At 35.3% G+C, this 26,786-nt stretch overlaps 1 long non-coding RNA gene across 2 annotated transcripts in view; it reads left to right on the plus strand.

The window, feature by feature from the left end:
• Window positions 1–26,786, plus strand: part of LOC141541150 (uncharacterized) — a 154,192-nt gene that overhangs the window by 90,284 nt on the left and 37,122 nt on the right. The window contains exons 1-2 of one of the 2 annotated variants that reach the window (XR_012481672.1): window positions 21,694–21,932; window positions 25,988–26,042. This is a non-coding gene — a long non-coding RNA (uncharacterized LOC141541150). Of the gene's footprint in view, window positions 1–12,643; window positions 12,786–21,693; window positions 21,933–25,987; window positions 26,043–26,786 lie in introns of those variants that run through there. The other variant, XR_012481673.1, reaches the window with a different exon arrangement.

Below are 26,786 nucleotides of genomic sequence, written 5' to 3' on the forward strand. Positions count from 1 at the left end.
GGACAGAAGGAAAAAAAGTATTTATTAAGAGTTTGCGATGTGATAGGTACTGTGCTAAGTACTTTACAAATATTATCTCTTTTGATCTTTATAACAGCTCTGGGAGGTAGGCACCATTATTATGCCCATTTTATAGCTAAGGAAATTGAGACAGAGGCTAAGTGACTTGCCCAACATCATAGGGTTTTAGTCACTGTCATCTTGCTATTTCAAGCTTTTCAGTTGAATATAAAGACTACATATATATATGTATATATATATATATATATATATATATATATATATATATATATATATATATATATATATATATATATATGTATATATGTAAACCATAAAGAAGAGCTAAAATATATCCTGGAGAAGTGAAATCACGATGACCTTTGGGTTCCAGAACAAATTAATAGAGGTTATACAGATAATAAAGGCAGAGGGAAAAATCCTTTCATGGAGCCATTGGAGCTAGAACAAAATACTGACTAGAAATATATATTTAATCATACATCTTCTAAAGGAATAGGTATGCACAATGTACATTTCTCAGTAGGAAAAAAATAGATCAGTGAATTGTAGAATGTCACTGAAATTGGAAATGAGAGGGCTATTTCAGAGCTGAGATCAGCAATCTGATCACATGTGATGGGCTAAGCTTTAGCCAGAAATGATCTCCCTAATGGGGTTGTCATTGAACTTATTCTGTGTGGGAAGGATGAGGAAAAAAAAAAAGTCTTATAAAAAGACAGAGATGTAACCTTCTGACAGGTCTGGAAAAGCTAAGCTTTTCCTTAAGACTTGACCAGTCAGCAAGTATTTGAGTAACTCTGTCAAATTCCTGTCATTGTCTTCTGCAAGTTTATCATGTCATGTCCCTCCTTGTGACTTAGACTCTGAATCCCCAAGCAAAAATTCTGAAAAAGGCTCTTGGGCCTTGTTGTATAATATGTAAAATAAATGTACTTTATTTAGGGGACCTCTCACCTTGCTGGTCACCTATTGCTTGAGTGATGATTGAAGGGAGACCCTTAGATGTTTGTGAGACAAGTGATTTACTTCTAATCTGTAATACCCTGAAATCTTTTCTGGAAAACATTACTCTGGAACGAAAAAAAAATGGGGCCAAATGTTTGTTTCATTTCATTGTCAACAATATCTATTTTGTTTGCCCTTTTGCCGTCCGTGTTTTAAATAAATAGACTTAATGCTGAGCATTTGCGTCAGTAAGGTTTTTTGTTTGTTTTTGCTTTGTTTTGTTTTTCCTTCAGAGTAAATCTAGTCTTTGAAAGGTGCCAGGCTGAAGGCTCACTGACCTACAAAAGAATTTCTTTTCTGGGGTTTCCTACAGTGCCTGCTGGGGGCCAATCCTCTACCTTCTCGAGAATCAGCTGAGAAGTATATCTAAGGGTTGTGGATATAGGTGTGCCTTTCTTTAAGAAAATCTAATCTATTGATTTGTCTCCAGTTTATCTTGAATATATCTTGTTTGCACACAGATTTTTTTTTTTTTAAACGGGGTCTCCCTCTTTAGACTTTGAGCTAATTGAGAGAGTGACTTTTTTTTTTTTTTTTTTTGCCTTTCTTTGAATCCCCAGTGCTATGAGAATGCAAAATATTTATACACACAGTAGGTGTTTAATAAATGTTTGTTGACTGACTCCCTCTCTACCCCAGTGGAAAGAACATTAGCTCCAAAGCAAAAGAATCTGACTTCAAATTCTGCCTCTGACATATCATCTCTGTGATTTGAGACCAGTCATTTAAATGTTCTGAAACTCAGTTTCCTCATCTGCCCACATGAGGGGCTGGAAAAATGACTTCTGAGAACAAAGAAATTCTGATTCTCCATTCAATTGTTAAAATGATATATTAAACCAAGTGTTCTTGTTGATAATTTACCACTTTGGAAGTCTGGTGAAAACCATACCATAGGCCCCTTTGTGGAATAATACTTTTAAATGCATAAAAATAAATACCGAGGATTACAGAGGAAACAATCATATTTAAAAATATTTTTATTATAACAATTATCAAAGTATTTTTAAAAACCAACCATTTTCTAAATGAAATAATTAAAATAATTAAAAAATTGCAATCTATCCAACTTTTCAGACACTATCTTTTCCTCCGCACAACAAACAGTTAATATTTCTTTCATGAGTAGATAAATGAATGCATGAATTAATGGAAAACAGAAGCCTCACTGTCCATGTTGCCCCTATGCCACATAGCTGTCTGATTCCAGTACATCTGGATCTTTTACTGTAAGACATTAAAACTGAGATTTTGCTGTCCTAGCATGAACTGTTATGAGAGATTCCCACCTGCTCCCATTTGAAAAAAAAATATTTGTTTATATTTACCTTGTATTTTAAACATTAATCACAGTTACTTGCCTGTGACCTCCCAAAGATTGACATTCTCCAGATTAGCTAATCTTTACATTGTAAAGAACAGAGAACTTAACCCTACAGAGAAAAGATAGAGATAGCTACAAGATACATACATTTCTTGAGGACAAAAGCAGAAAGCCAGATACACGGAAAAAGCACCATAATGTAGGGGAAATAACTTTCTGCTTGCAGTTGGAAGTTTTGGATTTGGATCCTATTCTCAATAAGATGCAATGCAAAAACCTTTCCTTTCCTCTTTCCTTTCCCTTTCCCTTTTTCTTCTCCTTTTCTCCTTCTCTTCCCCTTTTTTCTTCTCTCTCTACCTTCCTTCTCTCCTCCCTATTCTGGAGTTTATGGCATTGGTAAATTGGAATGTTGAAAATAAGATCACACAGGAATCTTTTTCAGAAAAAAAGTTTCCTGTAAGCACAAGAGGTAGAAGGTCCACAGGGTCATAGATTTTAAGCTGAGATGTGTGAAAGAAAATATTAATGATAAACCCTTAGTTTTATCATTTTTATGCAAGGTTAGCCATTTAAGAATCTATATGTTTATTCTTGGCAGTGATCATTTCTAAAATGTTTTTATGGTACCAGGCCATATCGGAGAGTTTAGACTCTGGGTACTAATACAGGCACTTTTGATCTTTAAAAAACTTGATTAGGTTAAGGGAAATTAGATACTTCTGGGTAAAAGTCCTGTTCAAATATAAATTTCCAATTATGTGGCTTTTTCAATAGTAATGATATCTTCATAGTTAGACTTTTTGATCATGAATCTCATTAAAATAAGAAAAATCAAATACTTGTCAGACTATTGAATTTTTTTGTTCATAATTGTATACTATTAGACAAGATTAATGGAAAGATTAAGCATGAGAGTTAGAGTCTATAGCTACTATACTCAGAACCACATTGTAAATAGAAAAATCTGTTTTTATAATTACCTATTTTATAGGATCATAGATCTGAGACTGTAGAGATCAGCTACATTTTACAGAGGAGGAAAGTAAAACTCAGATATGTTAAATGACTTGTTTAATGTCACTCAAATGACTGAAGCAGGATTCAAACTAATAATTTTGGACTCTTAAATAGTACAGGGCCAAACACATCTCTGAGGCACTTTGCTTGGGACTTTTCCAAAGTGATATCAAATAATTAATAATTGATTACTCTTTGGATCTGATCATTGAATTAATTAAGAATCCAACTGGATTTTTATTTGATACAAGCATGTGACACACCTTTTTAAGTGCGATGTTAAAATCTAGGTAAATTAAATCTCTACCAGTCATGTAATCTAATCATAAAAGAAAATGAAATCAATCTTTTATGATTTCTTGATAAAGTCAAATTGGCTTTTTGTCAAGACTTTTTTTTAAAATCTGGAAGTTATCACAATATTCCTTTAAAAATATATCTTAGAATTTTGCTACAAAATCAAAGTTTCCTATTCCTTACTATCTTTGAAACATGATTTATAAAAGCACAGTGAAAGATCACCAATTCTTTCAATAACCTCAAATATTGTTTATTTGGACAAGGAACTTGTGCTTAGATCATACCTGGAAGATTATCCAATCAATTTTTATGTCTTGCCTGAAGGGACACAGTGGAGTTTCCAAATATACAATAAAGTCTCTACAAGCCTAAATGAATTTCAACTTTTAAGTACACATATATGAAAGAAGTGGGGGTATTTTGAGGGGGATTCTTCAAATTTTCCAGTAAGGTTTTAAAGTAGAAATGGGAGAAAAAATCAACCAGAAGAATCCTTTTATCTTCACTGATAAACTCCAATGCCACTGCTCCTCCCCATTTGATAGTTTGCAATTTGTGGGAGGAGGGATAACTTGAAGAAGGATATGAAAAAAAGGAGAAGACAAACAAGAGAGAGAATGGGGAGAGATGGTAGGGATTGATTATTCAGAGTTGGTGAAATCCTACAATTGTTCCTATTTCTTTTAGAAGAAATTGTAACAATCCCATTGATCAATTTATTAGTGATCCCTTAAAGATTTCCAGGTGGTTATTTGTGTGTTTCTGTGTGGTCTGGATTGGGCTATTGTTGTGTAAGATCTCCAGATTCCTCAGAGCTGGGCCTCTCTGGTCAACATAACATCAATGTTAGCATTATACAATGTCATCTTTATAAAATTTCCATTGCTACTGGAAACAACACCACTAATTGCTTATAGAAACAAAAGGTACTTTTGTGTGTGAGTATTCTTAGAATTAAAACCAGATAGAATTACAATCCTCCAACCTGAATGGAGACTAGCTTGATTTTAGTTTATGCCATTGGATTAAGGGTGGAGTAAACAAAATGTGGCTTATGCAATTCTGTTTCCTCTTAAAACAGAGGCATGTATTCCACAGGGATTCTAGCTCTTTTGTGTAATTGTCTAGCTTATGCTGAACCTGCATCTAGAAGTGATACATTCACATCCAGGTTTTATAAGATAGAAGACTGATTTTATATAATTATCTGAGTACCTTCTACTGAAAACCCTGTATTACAGTTCTTGTAGTAGATCAAAGGACAAAGTCTTCACAAAGCTTAGCAGGGGAGATTAAATGGGTATCAAAAGAGTTTTGTTCCAAAATATAATATATAAGTGAAGGAAGAAAGGCAGGAAAAAATGACTGCCAAAAAGAAAAAGATCAGTTTTAGATGGAAGGATTAGAGAAGGCTTCTTGGAGAAGATAGCATTTATAATCTTGAAGAACAATTAAATATCAGCACAATAAAATTGGGGATAAAGAAATTCCTTGTCCAAATAAACAATATTTGAGGTTATTGAAAGAATTGGTGATCTTTCACTGTGCTTTTATAAATCATGTTTCAAGGATAACATCAGTGAAATGCTAAAGCAAAGTATGGTTTCTGGGAACACTAGCATGTAGTATGTATTTACTCTTGGTAAATAAATCTGGAATGGTGGGTTGAGACAAAATTGTGAGAGATTTTAATTGACATGTGAGGGGTCATGAGTTTTTATTTCATAGACAAATGGGAAACATCAAAGATTCTGAGCAAAATGTTTACATAATAAGAATTCTTCTTTAGGAGTCTTTGCCTAGTGTCTGTGTAGGATGGATTTAAATTGGGAGGCAATGGAGACTGGGAGAAGAATTATTTAATTCCTGAAGTCAAGTGATAATAGTGATAATTAAGAAAAGGTTGCATATTCTTGAGTTATTGAATAGATAAAACATTAGAATCATAGGTTTAGATGCTAGATTAGGGGAAATGAGGAGGAAGAGATTATCAAAGAGGCAGAAAAAAATGGTCATAATGGTAGAAGGAAAACCAAGTCACAGAAACCAAGGAGAGAAAAATTTCAAGAAAATGAAAGGGCATATCTATTTAATGCACAAATGGCTTCAATCTGTAAAGCTATCGGATGCCATCAATATTTAATTATACCTGTTTTGGATTGTTTTATCCATCAAGATCCCAAAATCCATTAGTCTCATTCTGAGACTAGATTGTTGCCCTGACTTTGGACTCCAGATCTGTTAAGTTTAGATCATTTAAGCTGACATCCTTTGGAAGCAAATTCACTTTGCAAAAGACTACAGAGTTGCAGTTTTGTTTCTAAAAGTCTTCTTTTTCTTTTATAAAGAACAGTATTTAATGGATGAAAATGAGTACCTCCTGTGAAAAATCAATAATGAACAACTACAGCAACAAAGACAAATCAATTAAAAAGTGGGCAGCTATATCTCATCCTTTGCTGGTGCTTCAGAATCTCTGCCAAATCTTAGGAAATTGGAACTGTATTTTTCATGACTAACCTTGCAAATTTTTTTTTTATTATATATATATATATATTTTATAATATTATCCCTTGTATTCATTTTTCCAATTTACCCCCCCTCCCTCTATTCCCTCCCCCCGACGACAGGCAATCCCATACATTTTACATGTGTTACAATATAGTCTAGGTACAATACATGTGTGCGAATATCATTTTCTTGTTGCACAATAAACATTAGAATCCGAAGGTACATGCAACCTGGGCAGACAGATATTAGTGCTAACAATTTTCATTCCCCTCCCAGTGTTTCTTCTCTGGGTGCAGCTACCTCTGTCCATCATTGATCAACTGGAAGTGAGTTGGATCTTCTTTATGTTGAAGATTTCCACTTCCATCAGAATACATCCTCATACAGTATTGTTGTTGAAGTGTATAGTGATCTTCTGGTTCTGCTCATTTCACTCAGCATCAGTTGATTTAAGTCTCTCCAGGCCTCTCTATATTCCTCCTGCTGGTCATTTCTTACCGAGCAATAATATTCCATAACCTTCATATACCACAATTTACCCAACCATTCTCCAACTGATGGACATCCATTCATCCTCCAGTTTCTAGCTACAACAAAAAGAGCTGCCACAAACATTTTGGCACATATATGTCTCTTTCTGCTCTTTAGTATTTCTTTGGGATATAAGCCCAGTAGTAGCGCTGCTGGGTCAAAGGGTATGCACAGTTTGATAACTTTTTGGGCATAATTCCAGATTGCTCTCCAGAATGGCTGGATTCTTTCACAACTCCACCAGCAATGTATTAGTGTCCCAGTTTCCCCACATCCCCTCCAACATTTGTCATTATTTGTTCCTGTCATCTTAGCCAATCTGACAGGTGTGTAGTGGTATCTCAGAGTGGTCTTAATTTGCATTTCTCTGATCAGTAGTGATTTGGAACACTCTTTCATGTGAGTGGATATAGTTTCAATTTCTTCCTCTGAGAATTGTCTGTTCATATCCTTTGACCATTTATCAATTGGAGAATGGTTCGGTTTCTTATAAATTAGGGTCAGTTCTCTATATATTTTGGAAATGAGACCTTTGTCAGAACCTTTACTTTTAAAAATATTTTCCCAATTTGTTACTTCCCTTCTAATCTTGTTTGCATTAGTATTATTTGTACAGAAACTTTTTAGTTTGATGTAATCAAAATCTTCTATTTTGTGATCAATAATGATCTCTAGTTCTCCTCTGGTCATAAATTCCTTCCTCCTCCACAAGTCTGAGAGGTAGATTATCCTCTGTTCCTCTAATCTATTTATTATCTCCCTCTTTATGCCTAAATCATGGACCCATTTTGATCTTATCTTGGTATATGGTGTTAAGTGTGGATCCATATCTAATTTCTGCCATACTAATTTCCAGTTTTCCCAACAGTTTTTTCCGAATAATGAATTTTTATCCCTAATGTTGGAATCTTTGGGTTTGTCAAAGATTAGGTTGCTATATATGTACCCTTTTTTGTCCTTTGTATCTAATCTGTTCCACTGATCTACCGGTCTATTTCGTAGCCAATACCAAATGGTTTTGGTGACTGCTGCTATATAATATAGCTTTAGATCATAACCTTGCAAATTTTAAACCCATAACAGGAAGGAAACTTTTTTTTCAGTTTTAAATTCATTCACATCTTTATATTACATAATAATACCATTTATGTGAAATGGAACTAATAATTCAGAGTGTCATCACTGTGAGGTGAGAGAAGTTTGAAGTGAAGATAACAGACTCATAGGATCATAGAGCTGAACCTGGAAGGAAGGAAACACATTTATTGAGTACCTACTATGTATCAGATACTGTGCTCAGTGCTTTTTACAAATATTTCCTTATTTGATCATTACAACAACCCTGGGACACAGGTGCTATTTATTATCTCACTTTTTCAGATAAGGAAATCAAAGCAGAAATTAAGTGACTTTGTCAAGCTCACACAGCTAGAAAGTATCTAAGGTCAAATTTAATTCAGGTCTTCTTGACTCTAAGCTCACTCACTGCTTCACTGTTGGGAAACGACTAATTTAGAGGTCATCTAATTCAGTTTTCTCATTTTATAGAAAATACTGAGGTTTAGAAAGGGTAATTGATTTCCACAGCTAGTTAAGTAGCAGAATCTGGACCTATGCAATCTTTCTGTCTTCAAACCTACTTATTATAACAGAATGCCTTATAGTAATATGATCTCCCTAGAATACAGTTTATCCCTTCCACATCTCAGGGGGTTAGGGAGTGTGTAAAAAATCCACATAAATTTTTCTAGGCTCTTTCTTCTTACCAGAAAAAAGTCTGAATTATTATGGTATTAAAAGATAAAATATGTTGGTGTTACACAATACTATACATATATTTGATTTACTTCTGAGTTTCTAAACTTTTTCTGTGTCATCTGCTAGCCTTTGCATGTTGTCTGTGACGTCTGCAAAACTCCCCTGCCCCTGCAAATTTTCATTTAATTTCTAATACTGACCCAAGATATATTGAAACCATGATGGGGAAAGTATGATGAAGAAGAGATAACTGAAGAATAAGATAACTTATTCTCTCTCTTCCCCCTACTATAGAAAAAATGAAATAGAGAAGATAAACTAGAATTATAGTTTAAAGAATAAAAAAGTTGTACAGTGCAAACAGATCCATTTAGGAGCCAGAGTTCTGATTGGAATAATGAGCTCCTTAGATAGAAACAGGTTCTCAAGGGTTGTGTCCTGCTTTCTAGAGCCCCCAGGTTGGAATGACAAGATGTACCATGCTATCTTGACCCCCGATGCTAGGATTATTAAAATATTGTGTCCTGCTTTCTAGAACCCCCAAGTTGGGGCGATAAAGCATACCATCTTAATGGAGAAATGATGAAGCAGGACTCTTGAGGATGGTGCATTGCAAGCCTGGGAAAAAGCAAGAGTAAAGGCTGAGAGATGGGAATTAATTGACTCTTCTAAGGTGAAGAGAACACTGAAACTATGGTTTTGGCTTAAGGTCTAGTGATCTTTTCATTATAACAAGCTGGCTTTATAGTTCCTTCCAATTCTAAAATTCCATGATTAGTTTTCTGATATATTGAGCACTTGAAAGGGTTGTTGTTCTCCTAAATATAAAGTCCTCAAAACAATATAAGATAGGTCAGGGAATGAGAAGAAGAGTAACCAGGCAGGCTTTCCTTATGTCTAGAGGGGAAGGCACAACTGCAGTAATCTCAGCCCTTAGCGTCCTGTATGAGGAATAATAAGAGTATTTTGGCTAAGCTTTAGAATGTGGAAAGGGGAATAATATAGAATGAACTTGGACGGTTATATTGGAGTCAGGCTGTGAAGAATTCTAAAAACCAAAGATGGGACTTTATGTACCTTGAAAGCAATAGGAAATCACTAGAGTTTAATAAGTAGAAGAGTGACATGGTCAGATTTTTTTTAAGGTCATTTTGATAGCAGTGTGCATGTTGGAGAAGGGAGAAACATAGTGCTTGGAAGCCAATCTAGTGAGAGATAATGAAGGTAAGAACTAGTCCATGTGATGAGATAGAAGGATTTACACGTTTGAGTTACTGTGGAGGTGGAACTGATAACATTTGACATCTGAATATATATGAGGGCAAGGAAGAGGAGCAATGAAAGATAATTTCATGGTTGCAAAACTGGGTGACTGGAAGAACCTTTGACAGAATTAGGGACATTAGGTGGTGGTGGTGATAAAGGATGGGACAGAGGAAAAGATAACCAATTAGAAGTACCTGACACAGTGTTTGAAATATCCCAGCAACAAATCAGAATGGGAGTTCAGAAGAAACACTGGGCCTGGCTTTAGATATCATAATAATCAGCATAAAGATGTTAATTAAACTCATGGATGCTGCTGAGGATCAAGAGAGTATATAGAGAAAATAGAAGAATTTAGGGGAATACTCAGTGTTAGCAGATATGATATGAATGATGAGCCAGGAAAAAGAAAAGAAAGTCAGAGAAGTGGGTTATACAGGCAACAGAAGACTCAAGAAAAAAGCAATATCAGAGAGAGAATAGCCAGTTGGAGATGATAGTCAAGAATGCCAAGCATTGTAGGTGGGTCAAGAAGGAAAAAAGACTGAGAAGAGATTATCAGAGTGGATAATTAAGAGAACATGTATAATTTTGAAGAGAGAAAATCATTTGAGTAATGAGGATGGAAAACAGAATGCAAAGGGTCAAATGAGAAGAGAAGTGGAGTCAATGAATGGAAAAAAGTGCTAAATCAGAAAATATTTCAACCAACATGATAGTAGAGGTTTATTTCATATATTCTAGACATTAAACACACACACACACACACACACACACACACACACACACACACACAGAAACACACAAACACACTAAAGGGGAGAAGAATGTCATCCCTCCCCAGGGAATAGATAAATAAATGATAAATCATTTATTAAGTACATATCATGTGCTACTCAGGATACAAATAGGAAAACAAGGCAGTTACATTCCTATTCTCTAGGAGCTCTCAGTCTAATAATAATATGGATGGAAGGTCTTAGCTTCAAATCAGCTGGAAAACCAAGAGGACATTAAAGTGTAATGGCAAGAAGATCACATCTTCTGTAATGTCATTTCCATTGATAAAACTATTTCTAATGTTGTCTTTTCCTTTTCCTCCCCTCCCCTTCCTTTTCCTTCTCTCCCTATTCTTCCCCTCTTTATACCTCCCTCTTTTTTAGGGAAAAATCCAATCTGATTCAACAAATATTTGTTAAACATGGAGTAACATAAGAAATGAATAAATTAATGTAGTCAAGGAGTTTTCAATTTATGTATTTTATTTTAATGACACTCAATAGCACCTTCCCTCATCCTAATTATGGATAGATAAGGCATCCATTACCATTTTAGTTGATGTCATTTATTCTGTCCAAAATTTAGGGACTTAATCACACAGGATAAAGGCATCCTGTTTTCCAGGGTCCCCTGGTTTTATTTAAATAAGTCATCTGACATAAGTAGTATGTTTCTGGCAAATTTTATTTATGGAGACACTCATTTAACTTAATCAGGATGATCTGCATTTTCTCAGAGGACTGAGTCACTACAAAGATTGATCAGAAATGACCAAATTCTACTTTGATTTTTTTTTTTAATCAAATCACCAGATTAGGAATCAAAAGACAAATGACTACAAATGAACTATAAAAACTGTAGATAAAATGAACTATTAATCTCACCCAGACGTATAGGTTAGTCAAAAAATGTCTCTTAAAAGAAGATTATTGGTCCTTAAAACAAAGTGTAATCCTTCGAAGTGAGAAAAATTAAACTATCTGCTCCCATGGTAATAATGTACAGGTTGCCCAGGATCACACAACTAGTTAATGGTACTGGGAGTAGGGAAACAAAAAGAAATATAAGCTATAATTCCTGTCACTTGGGAATTTATGATCTCTTCAGAAAAATATTTACTAGCTCTATGATCCTAGGCAAGTCACTTAACTTCTGTGCCTCACTTTATCCATTTGTAAAATAATAACAATAATAATAATAATAATATCTATTTCCCAAGACTGTGGGAGAATAAAATTAATTTATATTTTATCATTTTTATTTTATTGTTTATAAAATACTTTGATTAAATGCTAGATAAATTCTGGTTATAACAATTATTATTATCATTTACAACAAATAGTTATTGGTTGGCCACATGGCAGCCACAAACATGATTTGTAGGTTACCATGGAAGTAGGTAAGCCTTGTTGTAGTAATTCGGCATTGTATATGCCTGGGATCCTCTAATAGATGAGAAAGAATGGTTGTAGATTGAGTTTTTAGGCTCTCATCACAGGTGTATAACTAGAAATCCCAGCATCTGGGCCAAATTCACTTGGGGTCAAGTTCATGAAGTCTAATATATGATTACTCATGTTTATGGATAAAATAGATTGGAGAGAGAGAGAGATCAATGAGAGTTGAAGATGCTGAGAAACTCCAAGGCCAGTTTGAAGGGGTCAGGGATTTTTTTTTTAAGACACTGAATTGATACTGCCACGGTGGCCTGAGTGTCAAAAGTTGTGAGACATAAGAAATGTGGTATCCTCGGGAGGAAATTAGTACCAGAGGGTGGAAGGAGTATGAGAGGAAGAGACCTAGGCTCCTAGGTCTAGATCTGAAAGTGGTTTTGGAGATCATCTTTCTGAGTTTCATTTTACAGATGAAAATCTGAGGCTCAGAATGGGGAAAGGAAATTGTAGAGCAGGATTTAAGCTCCTTTCTTCTGCTTAATTGCAATGATATTCTCATTGTAACACACAAAATGAAGATGCAATAAAATGCAATGGAAAAGATATACATAAGAGAATGGAAGCTGTTGAGGGACTAGGATTAGGAGGAAGCTTACAGATGTCACTGAAATGGTCAGGATGGCTAGTGGTGAGTTTCCTTTGTCTCAAAATCTCTCCTTTACCTTTTTTGCAGTGATCCTGTTTGGACCTCTTTCAAGGCATTGGTCCCCAAGTCAGGATGTTCATGGTTATATTTGGGAGGAAGGAAGGAACCAAGAGGGGGACTTGATGGCCATGTGACATTAGAAGGATGGCATTTTGAGAGCTGAGTGAAGGTGAGAATCAAAACATTGATGGGTGGGGAAGGAGGGATGCCCCAACTGATCTCAGAGATATTGCATATAGATTGAATTCCCAGCTATCCCATAAAGCCATTATTTAGAGGCTATGATGTCCTCTATAAGATAAAGAGAGAAGGAAAGATAGTTTGGCTTCTGTTTTCATCCTTTTGCAAAAAGACTTCCTTTTCTCTTTTTATCACACATTTCTTTTCCTTATCACTCCAAAAGGGGAAAAATACATACATAGTCCACCACTCATTCAGCTCTTTCATGGAACTTTATAACATTACTTTCCTTTAAAAGTCCCATTCATACTTTTACAAGAGGCAAGTTTGATTGAAAGTTGTAATTAGAATGTTTTAAAAATCTTTAACTTTCCTCCCAATGACTGATCTGTACATTACTTATATAAAAATGATTGCTTTGTCCTCCCTCTACTACCTGAAGGCCAAGTATGTTCCATATCATCATTTTGCCAGGGTTTTCTGATATTTTTAGTGAGTTGGGGATATCTCTTCTCTCTGCCATTGACTCAAATCTCCAATTTTGTTCCCTTAATTCTAGAGATCCATGAAACACATTCCATTTAATCACTAACAATCAGATTAGCTTTTATAAAGAATTAATTAATTCAAAAGAATGACAAAAACATATAAATACTCCCCCCTCACACTTTGGGTGCATAATCTATCCTATATCATTTTTATTTCTGGAAGAGGAAGCAGAGTAGGCTGGCAGTTTATTTCAGCTCCTATATAGCATCCAGTCCTACCAAATTTCAAGTCCAAAGTTTCCGCTTGGATTTTTATCCCAGGGCTCAAGATTCTCAGGGCTTCCTTATAGGCTGGTTGTAACATCTGGCCTGGAATCCTGGGTTCCAAGATCCTGGATATGAGACACCACTTTTTGTACCTGTGATTAAAAAGGGCAAAAGAGCCTCTATCCCATTTTTGGGACCAGAGGGCCAAAATGGAGGGGAAAGTTCCTATCTACCCAGGTGGTGCTCCTACTGATCTTCATTCCAGAATTTCACCAGAAAGAGAAATATTTTGCTTCAATGAGATAGATTAAAGACATAATCAGTTCTGATTATTTGACCAATGGAAAAAGGCTCCCTACTATGTGTAGACCAAAACAGAATACCTTTGTTCAGAGGAAAAGTCCCTGGTATGTCTGCTGTGGATGCCTTCCTCTTAGGAAATATGGGCATATACAAGGGTCCTGTTACATCAATTTTAAATCTTTAAATCTTTAATCAGATGATTACACAAAGGGATCTTGTCTTTGATCTCATCTGGTCAGACATACACTATTTAAAATGAAAAGTGGTAAATATAAACTTGATAGAAATACAATAAAGGCCCAATTTTTATTGATTGATAAATTTCTAGTCAATCAATTTGTCCCAAATTCCAGTCAATTAGGAACTTGGCTCAGTCTAAGGCCTTCTTTTAGGCTCTTGTGAATTCAGTGGAGGATCAGATTGCTCCTTTAAAAATGGACATAGTACTTTGCTTAAAGAGCCCTATTCTTCTGTTAGAGGTTTGGATGTGGGAAGATAGCTTTCTAAAAACATTTTAGTTCTCAATTCAAAGGCTTCCTTTTATAATATGCTGGTTCTGTTCTGTAACACTATTCAAAGAGTAGCTTTGGTATAAGGCTGCTCTGGGACTGCATTCAAAGAGAGATGTATTTTCCAGTAGTAAAAGCATTAACTTCTTTGTGAGCTCTTTTCTTTTGGGTGGTCCCACAATCTGGATTCCATAGGCATCATGATAACAGGTATAGACAAGTGAACAAATACTTATTAGGCAACTACTGTTCTACTATTCTAAATAGCTCATTTTTCCGTTTGGCACTGATTGAATGTTAATTATAGGAAATTTTCTTTTGTTCACCAATGAAACTCCTTCCAGAATGGCTTCATTACTATATAACTATATTTCTCAATAGTCACCAGTGCCTATTCCCAATTTAGAACTAATTACCATTTGAGTAACTCTAATAAAAAAACTCAATTTTATAAGTGCATTATGTTAGAAATGAATTTTTAAAAGCAGGCTCACTACAATTCTACTCAATAGGACTTGTATATTACAGATTCAGGGAAATGGGCATCTTTTGAACCTTTTTTATAGCGAACAGTTAAAAGAATTAGGTTGTTAGATTTTATAGCTTCTGTGGGAAATGATCCTATCTTGTCTCTAAGCATTTAAGAATGAATAGTTAAAAACAAGAACAGTTAAGGAGAGGAACATAAATCAAAAGGTTTTGGTTCTTGTAATTATAGCAGAAAAGAAATTGAGTCTCTTATTAGATAAGCAGCTGACCATGAGACATCAGACAATAATAGGGATAAGGACTGGACTTGTGAATTCACTGGGGGTTATAGCTTAGGTTTATATAAGCCAGCATATATTAGAAGTGGGACATAAACCTAGGTTTGGTCTTCAAGGCCATTTCTCTATCCACTGCACCATTCTGCCTCTTGGTGATACCAATAACAGGCATTTATAGATTGCTATAAAGTCTGCAAAGTGCTTTACTTAGCTTCATTTGAGCAGAAAAACCTAGTAAAGTAAAAACTAAGGGTATGAGATCTTTTTAAAAAAGGAAACAATGATAAAAGTTATGAATGATAACAGAGAAAGTGAGAATTATTATAATCATCCTTAGATTTATACTTGTGTACTCCTTCCACCTGCAGATTAGAACCCTTCTCTAGCATGGCATAGTGATCTCCAAATTGGGGGCTATGAGTTGATCACCAAGGGGCAAATGATTAGCCAATGGGAGTGTGAGTGCAGGGGTCCCATTCAAGTTCTGTTTATTGCTGTTGAGTCATGTATGACTCTTTATGATCCCATTTGGGGTTTTATTTGCAAAGCTATTGGTTTGCCATTTCCTTCTCTAGATCATTTTAGCTATGAGAAAACTAAGGCAACAGGATTAAGTAGCTTGGTCAGGGTCACATAGTAAGCATCTGAGGCCACATTTTAAATTGGTTGATCCTGATCCCAGGTTTGTTCTCCATTCATTGCACCACCTAGCTTCCCTATCTAAACCCCACTCCCCATCCAATTGTAGGCTTGTCTTCAATAAAACTAAATGACACTCTAATTCCTCCCACCCCTGACTTTCTCAGTCTGTGCAGGTGATGGGCCCTCAGGTTAGTTATAGATTATCCTGACCCAAATATCTGCAGCAGCTGGTACAGGCAACATTCTCCACAGCCCCCACACCTTCCCACCCCCAGTCACTTTTGTGGCTTTACAGAGGTAGGCTCTGTACTCTAGAGCCATGTTAGGTGAGTAATCTTTTTGTTCTTTGGAAGAGAAGAGTTAATTGCACAAGGTGAGTAGGCATTTATATCTTTCCCCACAAACATGTTCCTCTTCCAAACTTCCCTATTTCTTTCACGGGCACTTGTTCTAGTCAAACAGGTTCGCAGTCTTTTTTTTTCATTCACTTCACATATACAATCAATTGCCAAATCTTGCCATTTTAAAAAAATCTCCATTTCATCTATCACATATAACCCCTTCTCTTGACTCATAGAGTCACTCATATTCATCCACTATTTATTTGTACCATTGCAAATATTCCTTCCTCCAGTCTCTCCCCTCTCCAATCCACCTGATTTTCAAAGTTATTTTCCTAAAGGATGAGCATAACCATGTCAAAAGTTTATTAACTAGACAGAAGCATTCACTGATGTTTTAATTTGATTTCTATTGAGTCTTTGCTTAATTTGTAGGTTTTTTTCATATTTTACGAGATGTGCCCCAAAGTATCTTGGCTCATCTAGAATCCTTCACATTATCATTTTTGCTAAGTCTCTATAGTAGGTTTCTCATATTAAAATAATTTTCTTGGTGGTATTGATTTAGCAAAGGCATTTCTCTATTCTAAGGAGGGAATCTTACCAAAAATCTTATTCATTTGCCTCATTGGGTCTGGAGTTTACTGAACATTGTACCAACAAAGATGGAAGCCCTTATAGGTTCTCTCATGATGCGAAGATTACAATTGGGGAAATATTGAGATTATCTTCCAATTAGTGGCCTAACCAATGATGAAAAGTTTCATATTTTCAATTCACTACAATTTCCACCTCAGAACTAGATGATGAATTTTCTGTCCATGGCAACCCATAAAGCAAAGAAAAAAAATTTAAATATCTAATTTCTATAAATCTCCACTTTTCATGGTTTTGCACATTGTCTGATGCTTGATAAATGATTTTTGATTGACTGGCTGGCAGTGAATATGAAATGACAGAAAAGGAGGAAGAAAAAGCCAAGAATCTTAGTTTAGACTATTTGCAAAGATAAGGCTAACTGTTGATATTCTAAATGTGAGATATTTGTCTAATAATAAAAGATTACTATGTCATTGGAAGAACTGAACAATATTAATATTAATATTAATGGTCTCATGATAAGTGGAGACAGAAGGATGACTGTTACTGACGATCTCTTAATTGCCAAATTTAATGTTTTTTTTCTTAATCTGTACCTTTCTTTATCTTTCTTTAGTCTTTGACACTGTTAGTCACACTCTTTTCTTCATACTTCCCCTCTCTAAGTTTTTGTGACACTGCTCTCTCTTGATTCTCCTCCTACCTGTCTGACCACTCCTTCCTGTGTGGGATCTTCTTCCTGGTGAATCCTGGTAATCATAGGTATCTCCAAGGCTCTATTTTCTTTTTTATGTCATTTCATTTGATGACCTTGTCTGCTTGTATGAATTCAATTATGATTTCTCTGCTGATGATTCTCAAACTTCTTATTCAACCCCAACATCTATACTGACCTTTTGTTTTGAATCTTCAAATGCCATTGGACTTTTCAAATGCTTGTAGGAATCATAAATTCAACATGTCTAAAACTGAACTTATTTCCTTTTCTCCCAAAACTGTCCCCCTCTTAACTTCCTTTTTGTTGTTGAAGGTACTACTCTCCTCTCAGGCATCTAGTCATCTTCATCTTCAACTCCTTACTCTTTTCCAACTCTACTTCCCAATTTGTTGCCAAGTCCTGTTGATTATTACCTTCACAATTTCAATATAGACACCTTTCTGTTCTCTAAAACTGTTACCATCCTTGACAATTATAATACCCTTCTAGTTAGTTTCCCAGTCACAAATTTCTCTCTACCACTGATCATCTTCCATTCAGTGGTCAAAGTAATTTTCCTAAAGTGTATATCTAATCATGTCACTCATCTTCTCTACTCAATAAACTCCAATGTCTTTCGGTTATCTTTTGGATTAAATAGAAAATTCTCTGTTTGGCTTTCAAAAACCTTCATAATGTGGCTTCCTCCTATATTTCTAATACCATAAGAAATTCCTGTTCCACACATTCTGTAATTAAGAGACATTGTCTTGCTGTTACTCTTTCTCTCAAATATAGGCATTTTCAGCAGCTGTATTCCATTCTCCTGTCACCTCTATCTTCTGGCATCCTTTAAGTTCCACTTTTCATCTTTTAGAAAAAGCCTTTTCTAATCTCTCTTAATGCTATTATCTTGCCTCTATTGATTATTTCTAATTTATACAGATATTATTTGTACATAGTTGTTGACTTGTGGTCTCCTCCACTAGACTGTTTATTCCTTGAGAACAATGATTATCTTTTGCCTTTCTTTGAAACCAGGACTTAGTACCGTGCTTGACACATGGTAGGCCCTTAAAAAATGTTTATGGACTTATTTACTGGCTATTAGATTCTCCCTGGATAAGCAAAGTCATTGGTGGGAGTATTTGCAGTGAGTGCCCCACGGCAATAATAAACATCATTTCAGGATGCTTGCTGCTTGTTTTTTTAGGATTGGACATTAGTAAAAAGAAAACTGCAGCTTTACAACAACTTTTCAATCTATTCTAGAACTGACCAGTTGAAAACTATACTTTTGATTCATTGCCCTTCTTACCCCTTCCAAACCATGCTAGTGCTTTTCAGCCCTCAATTGAAGACCCTTCTTCATTTCTATTCCTGAACGGATGAAAATCACTGAAGAAGTCACACTGCTCTGCTTACTGGATCCACAGATATTACATCATGTCTTCTAACATCAAATGAGCCTTCTCTACTGCACCAAAAACATTTGTTCTTTCATAATTAACTCTCTATTCCACAATCCTCAGAAGCTATTCAAAGACTTTTCTCAAATTCCCAATGCCTTTCCCATACATCTCTCTCTCTCTCAGCAGGCATATCCAACTATATTTAACTGAGAAAATAGAGGATTCCTTCATAAATATCTTCACCCCCAACTTCAGTATCCCAGAGCTCCTCTTCATTTTTGTGAACTGATAAAAACCAATTGACTGGTAGGCCCTCAGCTCCCCAAGGTATTTCTACATCAAGGCTTTTTAAAAACTCTAGAGACTGGGCAAGCCCTCCTTGGCAGCTTCTTGCTAGATTGGTACAGAGTTAAGTTTCTCACATCCCTGCCCTTCATTCTCACTTTGCTTTGGGGAATTCTGAAATACACTCATTTCCCTAGTTACAAGTACAATTGAAAGGTCATCTTTTTTAGCCTGCTAGCTCTTTGCCTAAACTCCTGAGTCTTTGTTCAGAGTGTGAAAGCTACTGCATGGTTACATGTCTAGAAGTCATTCCCCTCTGTATTACCCAGGCCAGAATAATGAGGGCCACATTTAGAGATTATTCCCTCCTGGAATCTGTTCTCCTATTCTTGTAAGAGATTAAAGTTTTGCTAATTGCTATCCTTTTTTTGCCTCTGATGTTCTTCATCAAAGCACTCCTGCTTTCCAGTTTTCACTTATTATTTTCTCTTTTACTTTTCTCAGAGGAAAAGGTGGCCATTCTCCCCACTCAGGCCAACCTTTCTACTTGTGTTCTTGTTATTATCAACTTGTGTTCCTCCAGGTGAATAATTCCACACCTTCTCCTTCTACCTTTCCTTATTTATACTCAGGCATACCCAATCCTTAAAAAACAAATAAAAAAACTTCACTAAAACTTATTATTACCCATTACCTCAGACTATCATTCTATAGTTCTTTTCTCTCTACTCAACTCCCAGAAGTAAATCCTTCTTGGTTCCACTCCCACTACCCTCTCTTCTCAACAACTTATACTATGATTTCTAACCCACTACTGCTCATTTTGGTCCTCTATGAGTACAAAGGACAACAACCAACCAACTAACCAACCAGGTCCTCTGAAACTGGTCTCTCTAAGGTTCCCAATATCCTTCTAATTATTCAGTCTGATGGCCTTTTCTCAGTTTTTATTATTCTTTACCCGGTTTTGTTACTGTTTGTATTGCTGATCACTCTCTCCTTTTGGACACTTTTTTTATTTCTTGGCTTCTATGACTCAGCTATCTTGGTTCTCCTCTTTCTAATCACTCTTCTATTTCCTTTGCTAGATCATCGTTTATGTCCTGTACTCTTTCTCAATTTGGATATTTTCCAAAAGTCTGTGGTGGGTCCTCTTCTGTTATCTCTATTTACATGTTTACTTAAAGATCTCCTCACAGATGCTATGGGTTTCAACATTTTGTTTATGCAGATGACTCCAATTCTAATCTCTCTTCTGGACTCTAGTAAGACTTTCAATTATCTGCTGTATGACTCCTCCTATATATTCCATAGGCATTTCAAATTCAACAGGTCAATAAGAGAATTCATTATCTTCTCTTTAAAACTGTTTCCCCATTCCTCCAAATATCTCTAATATCTTTTGAGGGCACCACCATCTATCTTGTCACCCAAGTGTACAGTTTTTGAATCCTCAAATGAAGAAATGTAAATAAAACACTTTGAAACTTTAAAGAGATATTATAAATTCCAGCTATCATTGTTACAGTCATTAATATTAGCATTATTTAACATCCTGGATTTTCTTCCTTTTCCTTCCTTTCTCCACCACATAACTAATGCCAAATCTGATTCTGCTTCTATTTAATGGGTTCTGTCCTGTTCTCTTTACTCACATGGACATTGTCTTACTTCAGGTTATGTTCATCTGTAGTTCATCAATATATTTATTATGTTCCAGATATTTTTTTTTATGTTCTGGAGATACAGAGACAAAAGTGAGATAGTTCCTGATCTCTAAGAGCTTATATTTTAATTGTTCTGGAGATACAGAGACAAAAGTGAGATAGTTCCTGATCTCTAAGAGCTTATATTTTAATACAAAGAGAAAATACATGTAGGGAAGTGAAAGTCAGAGAAAGGACTTTGGGACAGGACATCCCATGATTGGTGAGTGAGTGAACAGGACAAAAAAATGCGCTTATAGGCTATAGGATTATAGATTTAGAGTTGTAAGACAATGAAAGGTCATTTCATTTTAATGATGAGCAAACTAAGGTTAAGTAACTTGTCTTGCAGCCATTTGTAGCAGCAGTAGTTGTACTGATTTGGTTACTGTTTTCAGGACAAGAAGTGGAGAGATGGGGTGGGGAATGGTGTGTGCCAGGGCAGATGGCAAGATATCTAGGGTTGATAATTATGATGCATAGTCTCTGCTTGACTAGATATGGCAAGTTAGGTAGGTTCGTATTTTCTTACTAATCAGTAGGATAACTCAGGCTCAAGATTTACAAATTTAAATAAATAATCCCCCCAGCATGATCCCTAGACATCTGGTCATTGAAAAGCTCTATTTTAGGTGGGGAAAATGTAGTAGCAGTAGAGCTCATGGCAAGATGTCAAGGACAGAAGGATATGAAACATTGTCTGAAGCAAGTTAAAGAAGTTGAACAGGGGCTATTTCCAAGGAAATGTATTACATGGAAGGGGCAGTTAAGTGGCACAGTGAATAGAATTCCAGGCTTAGAATTAGGAAATCTCACCTTCCTGAGTTCAAGCCTAGTTTCAGATGCTTATTATTAACTGTATGACTCTGGGAAAGTTACTTGACACTGATTTCCTTACCTTCCTCATCAGTAAAATGCACCAGAGAAAGAAATGGCAAACCATATCAGTATCTTTGCCAAGAAAACTTCAAAGAAGAGTTGGACACTACTAAAATGATTGAATATTACCTGAAAAAAAGATAGGCTCATCATATGTCCACAGTGAAAGAAAACATGGATATATCTAGTACCACGTTGGGATCATGAAATGTAAGCACTTAGAAGAAGACTACGACCATGGTGGGTAGATCCTCAGTGTTGGAATTATGAGAGATCAAAGGCATAGATGTGAACCAAGATAAGGAATACTTGTATGTATAACATAGGTTATATTTTTTAGCAGATAACTAGAAGGGAACCCAGTAGAATATTTTTAGTAGTAGGTCATTAATAATAATGATAGTGGAGCTAATCCTTACTATTAAACTGGATGAGTGAGACTAGATAGCCAGTTTTCAGAGATGTAGCAAAGGGGATTTCTGATCTGGCATAGGTTGAACTCTTTCCAAAAATTAGATTCTTCTTATTCCATGAATTGCTGTTTATTTACAGTTTTGTGTGAACTTCTGAACATCCACAGGCTTCTCTACCTTCTTTAGTAAACACAAGTCCTAACCTGTGTAATGTCTTTGTTTATAATTGAACTCTTCTGGGAATATAGTCATAAAATTATTACTAAGGTAACATTCCAACTTGAAAACTTTTGAGTTTTCCTTAAGAAGCTACACTACTTTGTGTAAGCTTGCCCCCAGGGATTGGAAAATGTGAGTTTTGGTTCATGAATCACCACCTCAGTCTGGCACTTTAATTTCCTGACTCATTTGGGTGACTCATGTTTTGTGGGATTTACATTGTTTTGAATTCAATTGCCATGGCTCCTGACAATTTCTTAAGGATGATTGTTTAGTTGTTCAGAAGTTGATACATATACTTCAAAACAAAGTGGAATTCTTTGGTAATTGGCTGAGAGACCTTAGTCAAGTTGTTTAACCAGGCTGTGTTTTCATCTGCTCATTTATGAAGTGAGACCATTGGATTAGATAATATGTACTATTTTTTTAGGATCTAAGTTCTATGCATCTTCCATCTGTAAAGTTTGCTCAGTTCTTAAATTCAATGATTCTTTTAAGGAATTATGTCAGTTTACTTAGGAGATGGATTAAAGTTTAGTTTGGTGATAAACCTATCACCACGAAGAAAAGGGAATGAATCTTCTAGGGATGGAAATGAGACCCACGATTTCATTAATTTAGGTAATAGTGAATAGTGAATATCTGCTCCTTTTTTTGTGATATAGTTTTACAGATTTTCCTGGGACACTGAGAGATTTGCCCAGTAGGCTTATAGAGGCAGAGAAGTAATGCTTGAATTCATGTCTTTTCATCTCTCTTCATTTCCTCTTTATCTTGATTAAATTATTAACAAAGGTGACAGTGCTTTTAAACAAAGATAATAAGAATGATTCCTTAATAAAATTTGGACTCAATTGTTTTTCTAGTAGGGAGATTGTGATTCATCCATCTTTTAAAATTTATTTTTTAAAATATACTGCTTTATAGACATGGATTAAAATATTATATGCAAATTGCTTCATTTTAAATGCCTAAAATTATAATAACATAATTATTGATTTTTTGATATGTCAGATTAAATGAATCAGGGCTAGAATACTCTTAACACGAATACTCTTAACACTGAATTTGTTTCTTTTTTAAAAAAAGAGACTTAAAATGTTTTATAGGAATGTTTTCATTAGAAACTTAGTGTTACAAAAATAAAGATATAAACAAGTATACAATTTTACATTAGTTGTCTAATGCTCCCATTGTGCCACCTCGCTATCTCAGACCAAAATGTCCTAATTTAATTCAATAAACATTTATAAAATATTTACATAGCACATAGCACAATGTTAAGTGTTAGAATACCATGATGAACTAGGATATTTCTTGCCCTGAAGAAGCCAAATCTAATAGGAAGATATGTGCACAAGTAACTATAATATAAAGGAAAATATGATAAATACAAAGGATAAGCCTGAAAAAATGAGTCATTTGAGGAGAAGGAGATCAAATCCTAAATGTTTTTCAAGAACCCTTATATGAGCAAAATAATAATTTTCCTGGGCCTAAATGAGATAATCTGTTCTACCTTTCTCCCTCTCTCCCCTCCTCTCTCTCTCTCTCTCTCTCTCTCTCTCTCTCTCTCTCTCTCTCTCTCTCTCTCTCTCTCTCTGTCTTGTCTCTCTTCCCTTCTTCCTTTCTCCCCTTTCTTTCCTACACATGTCCACACAGAATTATAATCATTGATATTGCCTGAATTCTTTAATGTTTTTTAATCACTGTCAATGCTGATGGAGAAAAGGTGATAATAGTAAGGTAGTGAAGGGAGGCAATGATCAGCCCACAGATGGTACCACCCAGGGCCTGCTTTTGATCTTACCAAAACCACAATTCCTTTCCTGGATCACCCTCTATTCAGCATTGTGAAGGAACTGCTTTCTATATTGATTAGGAGAGAAACATCTATTGGATATTTGAAAGTATCTTTCTAAATCTAAGGACATTTACTACTGGTAGTAATCCAGGATACATAATGAAGGACATAGAAATTTATGCCAAATTCCAAATCGATAAGTTTGGCCTTTGCTTTGATTATGCTATAGCAGAGACTTGGGAATTCTAAGCTAATGATAAGAAGAAACATAGAATAATGGAAAGAAGACTGGATCTGAAGTTAGAGTACCTGAATGCAATTCATCTGATGTTTATCAACTTTGTAGATTTGGCTAAGTAGTTTAACCTCAACAGTTTACTTGAGGAAATTGGATATGTCTTCTGAGGTCCTTTTCTCCTCTACATCTATGATCTGAGTGTTAACCATAGCGCTCAGCACATAGTAAGTGCTTAACACAAATTTATGTATTGATTTATTGATAAAATGAAGGCTAAATTTTTCCCAGATCTTAAATAGCTGGGAAAATTTTAACCTTAATTTAGATAGTAAAGGAAAAAGGGTACTTAGTAATAAAAGGAAGATAGGATCTATACCAGTGAAGTATAGTATTGGTATAGGGAACCCCCATACATTTCTGCCAGTGTAGTTTGGCAGTTGTCCTGCAACTTAGAGGGATTTTCCCAGGGTCACACAGCCAGAATGTATCAGAGCAATTCCTTCCTCCAATGCTGACTTTTTGTCTATGGCATGCTGCCTTTCTAATAATAATAATAATAAGTGGGATTGATAGAACATTTTATCATATGGAAAAGATAATTGAATTAAGAGTTAGGAAAGTTTGGCTTTATTTCCCATGGCAGACTGCAGCATTGTAAAGTACACAAAACATTTGCTATATGTTATTGTATTGGTTTTCACAACAACCTTTGATGTTAGTAGAACAGATGATATTATATACAGAGTGTAATGTGTGAAATGCCAGATTGGAATTAAAAGCCAGAATTAAGGCTTCTGGATGAAATATCAACAATTTCATGCAAATGATACCACTCTGATGGCAGAACGTGAAGCAGAATTGAGAAGTCTCTTGATAAGAGTAAAAAAGGAGAATGTAAAAAGTGGCTCAAAATTTAACATAAAAAACCCTTAATTGGTTTTTTATCGTTGTTGTTGTTTAGATTTTGGCAACTAGTCCAATCACTTCCTGGCAACTAGAGAGAGAAGAAATGGAAGTAGTGTCAGATTTTATACTGTTGGGCTCAAAGATCACTGTAGATGGCAATCTCAGCCATGAAATTAAAAGACTCTTGCATCTTGGAAGGAAAGATATGGCAAATCTGGACAGCAGAGATATTATTACCATTCTGACAAAGGGCTGAGTAGCCAAAGCTTTTTCCAGGAGCAATGTATGGCTGTGAGAGTTGGACTACAAGGATAGCTGTGCTGCAAAAAATCAATGTTTTTAAATTATGATCCTGGAGAAGACTTTTGAGAATACCTTGGACAGCAAGAAAATCAAATTAGTCAATATTTAAAGAAATTAATTCAGGCTATTCACTAGACTAGAAGGTCAAATACTGAAACTGAAACTTCAATATTTTGGCCACATGATAAGAAGATAGAATTCGTTAGAGAAGACCTTGGCATTGGAAAAATTGATGGCAAAAAGAAAAGGGGATGGTAGAGGATGAAATAAATATGTAGTAAGATAGAAGCAATGAATGTAAACTTGGACAGATGGGGGATAGAAGGGTCTATGGGGTCACCAAGAGTCAAACATGACTGAATGACTGAACAACCACCACAAAAGTGTGAATATTATTATTCTTATTTTCCAGGTGAGGAAACTGAGGTTCGGAGATGTTATTTGACTTTTTCAACGTCACATAGCCAGTAAGTGTCAGAGTGGAATTCAAGCCTAGATATTTCTCATAATCTGTCTAGCGTGCTGTCCACTGCATAATTTCTGATTTTCTGAGATGTTGTCTCCATTTAGGGGCTATGCTATATCAAATAAGTAAAATGATGCCATAATGGACCAATGAGATGGGCAAAAAAGAATAACCAAAAGCCTTGGCAAGTTTACCAAATATAAAATTGTCTGTTCTCTCTCTACCCTTCAATCCAAAGCTCAGTTGGATGTTCATATGTTATGCCAAGCTAAAAGAAATATACCAATAGACTAGGTTGTCTTTATGATTGGTAGGAAAGCAAGGGACAATAATAGAATTAATTCATTAAGTCTTAGATAATTGATAAACTTCATTTAAATGAATGAATAAAAATATTATTTATTACATACAAAACACTGCATTAAATACTGGATGTACAAATAGAAAAGCATTCTTAATATGCTTTTGCTCTTAATATGACATAGCAGATCAAAAATGTGATTTAGCAGATCTAGAAAATTTAAGCAGAAAGTCAGTCAGATAGAGAAGTCCTATAATCCTTAGGGTGCTGCTGCAAAGCATATGGAAATACTTCAATTCAATAAACATTTATAAAGCATTTACTGAAGTTCCAGGTGTTGTGCTAATCACTGGAGGTACAAAAAAGATGCAAAAAACCAGTTCTTGTCCTTAAAGGGTAACTAAGTGGTGGGAAAATAGAATGCTCAGGAAGACTGAGTTCAAA

The sequence above is a fragment of the Sminthopsis crassicaudata genome, chromosome 4, assembly GCF_048593235.1.
Source record: "Sminthopsis crassicaudata isolate SCR6 chromosome 4, ASM4859323v1, whole genome shotgun sequence".
Lineage (NCBI taxonomy): Eukaryota > Metazoa > Chordata > Mammalia > Dasyuromorphia > Dasyuridae > Sminthopsis > Sminthopsis crassicaudata.